This window comes from Symphalangus syndactylus, chromosome 16 (assembly GCF_028878055.3).
Source record: "Symphalangus syndactylus isolate Jambi chromosome 16, NHGRI_mSymSyn1-v2.1_pri, whole genome shotgun sequence".
Lineage (NCBI taxonomy): Eukaryota > Metazoa > Chordata > Mammalia > Primates > Hylobatidae > Symphalangus > Symphalangus syndactylus.
Genome location: NC_072438.2, coordinates 68,598,033 through 68,610,938, shown reverse-complemented (window position 1 = coordinate 68,610,938; position 12,906 = coordinate 68,598,033). Strand labels below are relative to the sequence as shown.

The 12,906-nt window shown below is 46.7% G+C and overlaps 1 pseudogene; it reads right to left on the bottom strand.

Moving 5' to 3' along the window:
- LOC129464924 (glycerophosphocholine cholinephosphodiesterase ENPP6-like) overlaps positions 1-12,906 on the bottom strand; it is a 92,086-nt pseudogene that overhangs the window by 290 nt on the left and 78,890 nt on the right.

Genomic DNA, 12,906 nt, shown 5'->3' with positions numbered 1-12,906 from the left:
CGTCACTAAACGATTGGCCAAGAGATTTCTGTCCTAGTTGCCCAGAATTCTGTCATCTGGCTACTCAAGGCTATCAGGGAATGGGGCAAGTCTGCACTGGCAGCTGGCCAGGATGAAGGCAGTGGGAAGTGGGTGGAGGGTTAGCCAACCTGTAGGGTCTGAAGAAAGGGAAAAGTGGCCAAAAAACCTCCAGAATGCTTGACCTGTTGAACCAGAATATTTTGCTATTTAGTCTTGGCCTATATTCATGCAACCTAAGCAGCAAGCTATCATGGGCATGCTGATAAGGCAACACTTCTGTTTCCTGATTACAGTCTCTGGCTGGACCTGAGGAAGCACTGAATTGGCTTCAGTGACTTTCTAAGTGTGTTGGGGATGGCGAGGTACGCAGCCAGAGCAGATGATTTCAATCATAGAGCCCCAGGTCCATGTAGATGAGAAGGGGGAATGCAGTTGTAGCTGTGTTTCCAAGGACAGGACTGCGTGTTGTTCCTTGAGGGACCATTACCACAAACCAGTGGGCACTAAACCTTAAGTAATATAAGAAGAGTAAAGGACACCCTATTTAGTGTTCTGCAGAAAATACGATTTGCAAATGACTCTTTTCAGTCAGTGTGGCTCTGAAGTCCTCAGTGCAAAGGATTTTTTTTTTTTTTGAGGTGGAGTTTCTCTCTTGTTGTCCAGGCTGGAGTGGAGTGCAATGGCACGATCTCGGCTCACCGCAACCTCTGCCTCCCGGGTTCAAGCTATTCTCCTGCCTCAGCCTCCTGAGTAGCTGGGATTACAAGCATGCGCCACCACACCCAGCTAATTTTGTATTTTTAGTAGAGACGGGGTTTCTCCATGTTGGTCAGGCTGGTCTCGAGCTTCCTACCTCAGGTGATCCACCTCCCTTGACCTCCCAAAGTACTGGGATTACAGGTGTGAGCCACCATGCCTGGCTGGTGCAAAGGGTTTTGTACTAATGAGTAGGAGGTATGTATCCACATCAAAGTGTCCCCACATGTACGGGAGAATGGAGACTTTAGGCTTACCAATAGGTGATAGAATTAATCTTAGCATTCGTGTTTACTGTTTCCTTGGGAAGCCTACCCACTCTTTGCTAACCTCCTCCCTTTTGACTGGCATTACGTTTTAGAAAATGTGTAGGTTGGTATCAGGGTGGAGGAAAGAGCACACCATGGGGACTTTTCCCTTTTGGGGCCTCCACAATCTGCATGTAATGAAATGCTGCATCTGTGATAAAGATAAACAAGAAGAGCACATAACACTCACAGAACCCATAGCTTCCCAAGAAATGAAACACTAGATTGTAGCAGAGCTATCTCCTGAAATCCTGCTGTCGGTTTTTATGGAGTGCTAATGAGTCTGTAAATATTGTGCTTGTGAAGCAGGCTCACTGTGTACTGGTTCCCAGTTTTTCTGACTATAGTGAGACAGATCATTTCTCCCCATATGAGTTAGATGAAGTGGGCCTATTATTTATAGATTGGCAGCAAGGGACAACAGAAGTCTAGGATTCATTGCCAGCTGATCCCCCAAGGCTCAGGGACTTCCCCAGGGTGGATGGCATCTCACCTGCCTGTGGCCCACTTGCACCACAGCTGAGGCACACAGGGAAGCAGACCACCCTGGTTTTGTACCTCAGGGACAGCATGACATACTGGGCTACAGTGTTGAAAGACCTCCTGTTTTAGGGGGACTGGAACAGAGCCCTGGCTGTTTCAGCCAGACTTTCCCTATATCCAGATGTTGCTGATCCAGCACAGTCTACATTATTCCTGTGACCTGCAAACCATAGCTACAATACTTTTTACCATGCCCAAGGTGACTACTACCACAGGGAGGATGAGCAGGCCTGCCCAGGGCAGTAACCTAAGTAACCTAGCCTGGGATCCCTGGGATCTAGGTTAGAAGTTGCTAAAGGGCTCAGAGAAGATTCTTTCGGTGGCCCCACTGTCTGCAATCAGATCTTCTCTACCTGTGTTTCAGCAATACCTGAGTTGTTTATCCAGTTACAGCAGGAGGTGTAGGCAATTGCATACAGTCTTCCCAGTTGGGCTAAAAGGCGGTCTAGAGCGATTCTGTTGTCTAAAATAATCTTCCCAAGAGAGTTGAGGGATGTCTGCTGGGCTACCAAAGCAGTGGCAGTAAAGGAAGAAATATCTGCCATGGTCAGGGACAGGCTTATGATTATTTCTTTAGGAGTGCTGACTCCTATCCATGCTATTAAAGATTTCATAAAGAATGTAAACCCAGAGTCACTTATACCTTCTGATATATCTCTAGTTGGCCGGGTGTACAGCTTTAGGCTGCTGGCCCAGTGATGAATCTCATTCCCAGGAGTGGTATATAGGGGCACCCCCAGCATGCAGGACCCAGCCATCCACTGGATTTCCAGGCACAGACTTTGCTCATCCCATTTTTGGGTCACCCTCAGACTGCCCATAAAGAAATGCGTAGCTGTCAGTTGCACATAGCACCCTTTATCCCATTTTATTGTTCAGTGGCCTACTCGTGGGTATGGAGGCACAGCCATTTGCAGCTAAGTCATAGTTGCATGAGCTCAGTTTCACCCCTACACTATTGTTTATAATGTCCCTTCAGAAAGGGCTAGCATTATTGCAGTCCTTGTTTTCGTCATTGCCACTGGGACACTTATCTTTCATGTAATCAGATAAAAGTAGTGTGTCAGGCCGGGCACGGTGGCTCACGCCTGTAATCTCAGCACTTTGGGAGGCTGAGGTGTGTGGATCACCAGAGGTCAGGAATTTAAAACCAGCCTGGCCAACGTGGTGAAATCCCATCTCTACTAAAAATACAAAATCAGCCAGGCATGGTGGCGGGTGCCTGTAATCCCAGCTACTTGTGAGGCTGAGGCAGGAGAATCACCTGAACCCAGGAGGCAGAGGTTGCAGTGAGTTGAGATCACACCACTGCACTCCAGCCTGGGTCACAGAGCAAGACTCCATCTAAAAAAAAAGGAAGAAAAGAAAGAAAAGAAAAGAAAAAAAGAAAGTAGTATGTTAAACTATTAGCCCACCAAGGTTTTACTAATTGTGGTCATGACATTTTGCCACCTTAGGCCAATTAAGTTAAAACAGGGCACCTCTGGTTCCCTTTCATGGCAGGATGAGAGGGCCACTGTGGTCTGTGACAGAGTAAGGTCCAGGGTGGTCGATTCAACACTTCATCAGTTGACCAATTGTATTAGGCCATTCCTGCATCACTATGAAGGAATACCTGAGACTGGGTAACTTATAAGAAAAAAATGTAATTGGCTCATGATTCTGCAGGTTTTACAGAAAACATGGCATCAACATCTGCTTCTGGGGAGGCCTCAGGAAGCTTTCACTCAGGGCAGAAGTTGAAGCGAGAGCAGGCACTTCACATAGCAAAAGCAGGAGTGAGAGGGTTGGAGGGAGGTGCCACACTCGACAACAACCAGATCTTGTGAGAACTCACTCCCTATCGCGAGGCCGGCACCAAGCCTTGAGGGATCTTCCCCCAACATCCAAACACCTCCCACTGGGTGGCACCTCCAACACTGGGGATTACATTTTAACATCAGATTTGGTGGGGACACAGATCCAACCCATATCACCCATGGTGACCACAGCTTGGGAGGACCTAAAGAAGGCATTGTGCTTCCGGGCCCCTGCTGCCATGTCCTTGTGGAGAAAACAGAATGACAGGTTGGTGCCCCACCCCCACACCTTCTGGAGTATCTTGTGTTCCCTAACTATTGGATAGGAGTTGGGCTCAGTTGGTGCGGCACCCAGTCCACAGGCTACTACCTCTTCGGCACCCACTGCCCTTGTTGCGTAACCCAGACCTGTCAGCCTCTGTTTTCCAGTCCAGAAAGGGAGGAAACATCCTGTAAAAACTTGACATGTCTGAAAATGCCACTCACCCAACTGGAAAGATCAGATGTCCTTGGAGCCAAGAGAGGGACCTGTGCATGGTGGTATTCGTTGGTCCTGTCCATTACTCTATGAGACTCCATATAGGGGAATTAACAGGGGGAAGCATCACCTCCGGTTTAGATTTTGTGAGCCCTGTCTGGGGTACTGTGGAGGCCCAAACCACAAGCCACCCCTGGGAGGCGAATTCTAAAGAGAGAAAGGAAAAAGAACGGTTGAGAATACTGTGATTGGGATTTCACAGGTGTAGCCTAATCAAGCAGCTGCGTGATCCACCTCCACACTCACCAAGCCCAATGTTTCCTGACATGCTCTCAGGGCTGTGCTTCCCTGGCACTGGAGAGCAGTGTTTAGTGTCCGTATTGCCCTAGTTGGATAGGGGTACTATCCCACTAGCAGACCATTCCTTGGTCAGAGTGAAGTCCTGCAGTGTATCCAAAAAGATGATATAAATTCTTTTCATGGGTTGCCATGGTAGTCCCAGCATCCACGCAAGTGACAGATATTTCTCCCTTTTCGGCAGCGAGTGGTTGTAGTCTTTGTTCCCACACAGAGGTCCTTTAATAGTTCAGTCACTCGGTTGCCATTTTCGTGACCTGAGAGGGAACAGCCCATCAGTCAAAAAGTATGTATTAAGATATGGTAGCAGGGGTGGCTGGCATGGCCATCACCACTGTGTGAAGTTGGCCCATTGGACAGAACATCTATGTCCAGGAAAAGTCAAGAGATGGCCATTCACTGGCTGGCCATCTGAAATTACATCTGGGAAACCACAAGAGACCCCATCGGTTTGTAGTTTCCCAGAGCCATCTGTAAACCAAGAAATGCCAAGTGGCCTTGGCATTAAGCCTGCAACAGTCCATTGTTAGTCTTCATGCCCTGAAGGCCTTTTTGACCAGTCAAACTGGGCTGTTACATTGCAATAGGATGTTTTGTACCAAATCCAGAATTAACAAAGCAATGTGCAATTCTGCACTCAGTATGCAGTACGGCTTTTGTTGAATAACCCACTGGGACTTGGGTAGCTTAGGTGACAGGCAGGAGTGGATATGTCCCATTGTTATGGCTCAAATTCTTGGCTGTGAGGGGCAGAGCTTCTCAGGCAGCCGTGATGTTCTGTACCAGAGCAGCCAACGTGTCAATGCCTATAATAATGCACTCAGGGGTAGGAACTGCAGTCACTACCACACAAAATGGCACAAAAAGCCTTATCCAAAGCAGATAAACACCTTCAGTCACTGTGTTCGTCTTAAAACTTCCTGACATCATCAGTTTAATTTTATCTCTCTTTCCTCCTTTTCGCTTGACAGCAGTATAGGACTACTAGTCTCTGGTGGGCACCTGGAGACCTTAACCTTACACCTAACTGCACCATCCAGCCAGATATTTGGGTCTGCATTATCCCTTCTTCAAACACCCACACTAACCATGCTGTGCAAGACTTCCCTGGGCTTTCTCCATATCTGCCCTTTGAAAAGAAAGTCTCTCTCCTAGTCAGGTCCCACATCTCATGTTGGTTCTCACTCAGAGACCTCAGGGATCATCTGAGACTGTCTTTCCTGTTCCCTCTCAAGTGCCTCAGGCTGCTGCTGAGTTCCCACTCCTGGAAGTTTCCGGCCCCAGGAATGAGCGATTACATAAGTACCCTCAAACCAGAGGATTATGAGCTGCGGTCACATTTCCACATCCCTTTCTGCTGCCTATGTTCATGCAGCCAGTTCGTTCACATCTTTGTGGGTGACTTTTGTTCCACTTCTCACTGTTCCGTCCCCAGAAAACATCCAGATGCATGTTCAGACCCTGCAGCCCGGACTGGCCTTTCCACCATGTGTTAGAAACTGGGGGGTATCACCCCTGCTGTTTCACTAATAAGCCATGCTTCTGTCAGACCGAACCATGCTTGCTGTGCCAATTTTGTTAAACAGGTTCACTGTGCACTGGTTAGTAACTTATCTGAGTCCAGTGAGACAGAACCCAGCCTTCACCTCCAGCAAGTGACATGAAGTGGGTTTATTACTCACAGATAGGCAGCAAGGAGGCCTAGATTCATTGGGAGCTGATTCCTCAAAGCTCAGGAAAGCTGCCCAGTGTTGACGGAATCTCCATTTAGTGCGCCACACTTGCACAGCAGATGAGTGACCCCAGAAAGCAGCCCAGCCTGGGTTTTATATCTGAAGGCAACGTGACACACTGGGCTAAAGCACTGAAGGACATCCTGTTCTAGAGGTGGGGGCATGGGAACAGAGCCTGGGCTGTCCCAGCCAGTTCCTCCCTGTCTCAAGATGTTGCATTCCCAGTATACTATTCTACAATTATTCTTGAGATCTACAGGAGAGACATGATAGGAGAACTGGATCAGCCCAAGGCCATCTAGAGAACTGTCCTGCAGTGTGGGAAAAGAGAAAAGGACCATGGATGGCCTGCAGATGAGTTAAATGTATGCCCAGGAAGAGACAGTCTACATTGCATATGAAAATTCTGAGAAAAAGTCCTTGGAGATCCAAGCTTTGATGACAGGAAAAGGACATGAAAGCATTAGGGACCGTTGGTGACAGTCAGGAGAAGTCTTCATTTCCGAGGAGGAAAGGGTGAAAGAGAAGGGGGAGGCATTCTTTGGATACTGGATGATGAAGAAAAAATATGCAACAGGAGGGAATGTGTGGTTCTGCAGAGGACAGACAAGTAGGAAGTTGGACAATGCAACCTCCTAACCCCAATCACCAACTGCAAAATCCATGCATTAAGGAGATCGCAACCCACCATACTCCACCCTACCAGATAGCAGAGTCTTAAAATTGAGGGAAAAGCATCATTGAAAATCCCAAGTGAAAAATGGGCAAGGAGCCAGGCTCCTTGCCACCATGTCTCAGAGCAAAGCAGCCACCAGAGCTCTGTGGGTCCTTGAATCCACAGGAATGCCCACCTCACCATCCACCATGTCCCAGAGCCTGCGGAGCCACTGGGGGCACCCGGGGGCCTCAGGCCTGGCTCGGTACAGGCCTCCTCCTTTCTTTGCCGTCCCACACTGGCACGAATGCCTTCCCTCCTCCAGGATGGTAGGCAGGGGTGCTTGGTTGTCACCTCATTCCTCTGATGGAGATGGGGAGTCAGGAATGTGAGGGTCACAGGGAGCTCCCCGGGCTCCCTGCTAACTTCTCCATAAAAATGTTGTTGGTGTTGGCATGTTCTCACTCATAGGTGGGAATTGAACAACGAGAACACTTGGACACAGGAAGGGGAACATCACACACCAGGGCTTGTCGTGGTGTTGGGGGAGGGGGAGGGATAACATTAGGAGACATACCTAATGTAAATGACAAGTTAATGGGTGCAGCACACCAACATGGTGCATGTATACATATGTAACAAACCTGCACATTGTGCACATGTACCCTAGAACTTAAAGTATAATTTAAAAAAAAAAAGTTGTTGGTGTTGAGCAAGACAAAATAACTGAACACTGGTGAGTCTGTTCTATTCCATTCTCTTCTGTTCTGTTTTAGGGGTATGTAAGGGTGGGAGAGGTGTGATCTTGCTACGGTGTGACTCTGACAAGAAAGCAGCCTACCAGACCCCGTTTCAGAATCTTGCTGGATTTTGCTTCCTCAGGCCGGATGCTGAACTCTGCTGGGCCTTATGATTGAGCTGAAGTAGGTGTTTGGATGGTCCAATCAAGTCTGCTTTCCACAGCTTCCAAGTTCACTGAGCACAGAGACCATCTGTTTTCTGGACACTTTGTTTATCTAACTGCAATTATACTCTTCTTTGAGGATTCTCAACACCAGTGTTATTCAAATATCCCAATAGACTAACAAATGAGAAGAAACTTGAAAAAAATGGGCAAAATCTGAGAGCATAAAATTTACACACACACGTCTGTGCACACACATGCATCACCTAAGTGACCCTTAAACACATGAAAAGATGCTTGCCTTTGCTCACTTTCAGAGGAAGGCAAGTTAAAACTACATTATGATACCATTTCTCATTAGATTGGCAAACATTACAAAGATTTAGTAACACTCTGTGGTGAGGCTGTGAGGATACAGGCTCTGTCAGCTTTGCTGGTGGGGAAACAAAATGGTAGAACCTTATGGAGGAGGATTTGGCAATATTTAAGAAAACTACACAACACATGCATTTATCTTTTGACCTAGGATTCTCACATCTAGGAATTTTCCTTGAAGATTATCTCCAACAAGATCCAAATACATCTGCTTATTGCAGCATTATTTACCATACATTGAAAAATATTAGGAACATCCTAAATGCCCATATATAGGAGATCAGTTGAAGAATGATGTCAAAGGAAGAAGTTTAAGCCAATAAAGAAAGAATGGGCACTTGTTTTGGGTATTTCTCAGAAAACAAATAAATAAAGCCCCAGTGTTATATTAAAGTAGAATCAGAAATTATAGCTTTTACATATGGTGTCTTAATAATAAAAATTTGTAAATTCCAGGATAGAAGTAAAATGATTAAGATATTTAGTCTAGGAAACTGCAAGGAGTCATTAAAAGATATCTCAGTGTCTCTCAGGACTCAGGGAGGATTATGATTTTCCAGAGAGACATTTATGTTCATGGATATAGATGCCATAAATTATGTTAATGGAACTGATTGCTCTCCTTGGATTGGCTTCTTGGAAGCTCAGAACCACATGTGTGTTCCATTTTGTTTGGCTGTATGTTATTTTCAGAACTAACAATAACAGCAGGGCACGGTGGCTCACGCCTGTCATCCCAGCACTTTGGGAGGCCAAGGCGGGTGGATAACTTGAGGTCAGGAGTTCAAGACCATCCTGGCCAACATGGTGAAACCCCGTCTCCACTAAAAATACAAAAATTAGCTGGGCAGGCTGGTGGGCACCTGTAATCTCAGCTACTTGGGAGGCTGAGGCAGGAGGATCTCTTGAACCTGGGAGGCAGAGGTTGCAGTGAGCTGAGATGGTGCCACCGCACCCCAGACTGGGTGACAGAATGAGACTCCATCTCAAAAGAAAAAAAAAGCCAACAAAAATAAAACAAACAAAAAGAACTAACAATATCCACAATGCAGAGTCATCAGGAGAATCAGAAACAGGAACTGGGATGCACTTAATTCAAGATAGCCATTATTATTGCAGTAGCTGTTGTCATTGACTAAAATTTAAACAGAAATTTTTCTTGATGTATTTATTATCTGCAAGGTGTAAAATAACTTTCTATGCATGTCATTGAAGCTTTGGGGAGGGGTCATTCTAGAGTTGCTAAGGATCCAGGCGTGATACATGAGGATGAGTTTCGCAGCCTTTATCATTAGTAATTAAAGGTGTGTGAGCCACCATGGATAGTCTGTTAGTGGGCAACCCTCATCTTTCAGAGCTAATCTTATTTTTTCACACCCTATTTATCTTATTTCTGATGTTCTTTTTTTTCTTTTTAAGATTTCTACTTCACTTATCTTTGAAATTACCTCAAATCTTCCTTTGGAAGTGATTGTATATTTTAAAATGCTGCTCTAATAATTGTCAATAGCTAGGCATTCTTCCTTTCTGTTCTGTGGCTTCTCCCTAAGACTTACAATATAGTACTGGTTAGCTCTTGCTAACTGATGGTCTCACTTCTATTACTCAGACAAATGTGTGTGTGTGTATTTGTCAATGCATACAAAAGTAATATATAATAGAACATAATATGGTCAATGCTAATTTGTCGGTTTCCTACAGGGGCGCAGGTACTTGGACCCACAGCAGAGTGTGGGGCAGGAGGATGCAGGGGAGATGGAAGGGAGAAGGTACTTGGACCCACAGCAGAGTACGGGACAGAAGGATCGGGGGGAGATGGAAGCAGAGCCAGGGGAAGGAGGATGTGTCCTCAGACGTGTCACTGGGCATCCTGAGTGGGCCAGCACCAGTCAGAATGGTGCAGAGGCTGCCGTTTGTCCATGCTCTCCCCTCACCCCTTCTTTCTGTTCTTTGTTTCGGGGCCCCAGTCTGCCTGACTCCTGGCCTCTGTTTCACTTTTGTCCTGTGATTGGGACCCCCTGGTCTGCACTTCAGCACAACTTCAGATCTCAGAACCAAAACTGACCCAAGGCAGGAATTTTCTAGCCCCACTAGTCAGCTGATTGATGAGACCAAAGGGAAGCCGCTGGTGGGTTCTGGGCAGAAGCAGATTTACAGCTTATGCACCAAGGCTCCTCATGTGTGTGAACTTCTTCCAAATCCCTGTACCTAATTTTGTATTCATAATTGTGTATGTTTTCTTCTTAAAGAGAGATCCCCTTCACCATAATCTTCAGAGTCCTACAAAACCTGAGTCTGGCCCTGGCTCTGGTATGTATATTTTGCTCCCTGATAAAAGTAGGAGACATGCAAACAGAACCCATACCCTTTCTTTCGTGCTTTGGAATGTCCTGACGGGATATGATGTGATGTGTGGAGCTGCAGCAGCCACCTCGTGACCTTGAAGAAAGCCAAGAGCATTGCAGAAGAGCTGGCTTGGGGTGTGATATAATTGAGTTGCTGGATTCAGCAATCCTGGAATTGCCTGCCTCCAGACTTCTAGTTATGTGGGATAGTAAATCCTTTTTGTTTAAGCCACATTTATCAAATGGGCTGTGATTTATGACCAAGAGCGTCTTAGTGGATGCCTCAAGGTCTCCCAGCACTGTGTTCCGTCACTCACTGGAGGGCCCTGCATCTTCATGCCGGACGTGTGGCTGCTGAGATACCATGTTTACTTTCACTGAGAGGACTCAGGGCTGAAGCTGCTTCCCCAGCACCTGTCACACCCTACTGCAGGGGACCAAGACCTTTCTCGCTGGAATTGAGATGGCACCTCATTAGTCATCCAGCATCTCCATAGTGACCTCTGGCCCTGCACTCCCCTACCTAAGCCTGTTTCCCACCAAGATGCCCCAATCACTTCTGCCCTCTCACACTCTCCCTCCCCACCACCCAGCCTCTCAGCACGGGCGACTTCAGCTAAAGACGACAGAGTAGTGATGGATGCAAATAGCCAGCTAAGAAATGACTGATGGCTGTGGATTAACCTTCAGGGCATATTTGCTTTTAAAAATTCAAAGCAATTCTGCCAGAATTTTATAAACTGAAAAAAGTTCACACAGTAAGCCCTTCGGTGTGATCTGGAAGGCTGGCGTTATGGAATACAGTGAGACAGGTGACTTGCTTGACCACATATGCACTCCGTGTGAGGTCCTGAGCAAACCACTCTAAGTGATGATTTGGTGATCCCCACCTAACCTCACTCCAGGTGACCTCACACACTGTGATGAAGTGATGAGAAGCATTTTGGATTGTAGGGGAGCGGGCGTTAGGGAACAGAGGGACCCTGACCTTGTAAACCACGTGGCAGAGAAGCCATAGCTGCCTGAGGAGGACCTCGCTGGCCTCTGCTCTGTGCAACTCACACTCCTAACTGGATCTGCTCTCTTCCCAGTTCCTCGGTGCCAGGTGCTTCTCTCTGTCTGAGAGCACCCAGAAGCCACGTGGTCTTCCTGCATAACTAATGTTCATGTCACACAACCCCCATTTTCCCATGCCCATGTCCCAGACTCCCACTCACTTGCCCAGTCAGCCTTCCTGCTGATCATCACCTGCCCTCATGCCCCGGGGCAACTACTGACAGTCTTAGGTCTTACACTTGGTTGGCCTCAACCAGCTACTCTCATGTACCCTAGAGCCTGTTCTACTAGGTTGGTGCAAAAGTAATTGTGATTTTTGCCATACCGCAATTACTTTTGAACCAAGCTAAAGATTGCAACCCACCTTCAAATTCCTAAAATAACCCATGCGGTCTTCAGGAATGAACTGTAAACATGACATGACTGCAGACCCCCTAAAGGGCAGGGCCTCCCCACCGTGGCATGATACCCCAAGCTGATGCCAGAGCTGGATGAGCTTAGAGTCCAGGCCAACCAGGAGGAGGCTGTGGAGGTCATTCAGGCATGAGGCAATTAAGGTTTGGACCAAAAATGCATGATATTCTCCTCTGAAAGATCGAATTGGCAAACTGGGGACTTACAGTCTCGTTTGCCAAACATTTCTCTTGAAGGTGAAAGTTAAGCTGAGCCTTTCCCTGCTTTTGACTGCCCTTGAGCAATTGCTTTGGTTCACAGTAATTGTTCCACTTTCAAGCGAACAGGTTACATTGTAAGCTGGGTAATCGAGTTAAGGCCCGTTTGTTAAAACACAGCGAGTCTGGAGCCACGAAGTCTAAACCATGACTCTGGGTTCACATCTACAGTTGTGTCTACAAAGTTACCCGATCAAGACTTTTGATTCTCTAAAGAAAGGCATAACACAACAAACGATGCCTACGTGAAAAAATCTTTTATGTATACAAACTTGAGTAACTATTATTTAAATTTGGACTGTTTTATAGAATTTACATAGAGAATAAATTGGCACATATTTCATAATTACCTCAGTTATGAACCAGCCTTCCTCAGCCACTGAAGTCAAAGGAGAGACAAACTTCCCTTTCTTGTAACAGAACCTGCTTGGGATGGCTTCTTTCTCGTAGACAGTCATGTGATCCACTGGCTTAGTTGGTTATATATCTGCAAAGAAAATCAAGAGTGATCAGTTTGACACTCTCTTAAATATGTGTGAATATTTACTGGAGCTAGGGGAGAGGAGAACTTACATATAAGGACAAAGAAAGAAATTGCCGGCCAGGCGCGGTGGTTCACACTTGTAATCCCAGCACTTTGGGAGGCCGAGGCGGGCGGATCGCGAGGTCAGGAGATCGAGACCACGGTGAAACCCCGTCTCTACTAAAAATACAAAAAATTAGCCGGGCGTGGTGGCGGGCGCCTGTAGTCCCAGCTACTCGGAGAGGCTGAGGCAGGAGAATGGCGTGAACCCGGGAGGCGGAGCTTGCAGTGAGCCAAGATCGCGCCACTGCACTCCAGCCTGGGTGACAGAGCGAGACTCCGTCTCAAAAAAAAAAAAAAAAAAAAAAGAAATTGCCAAATA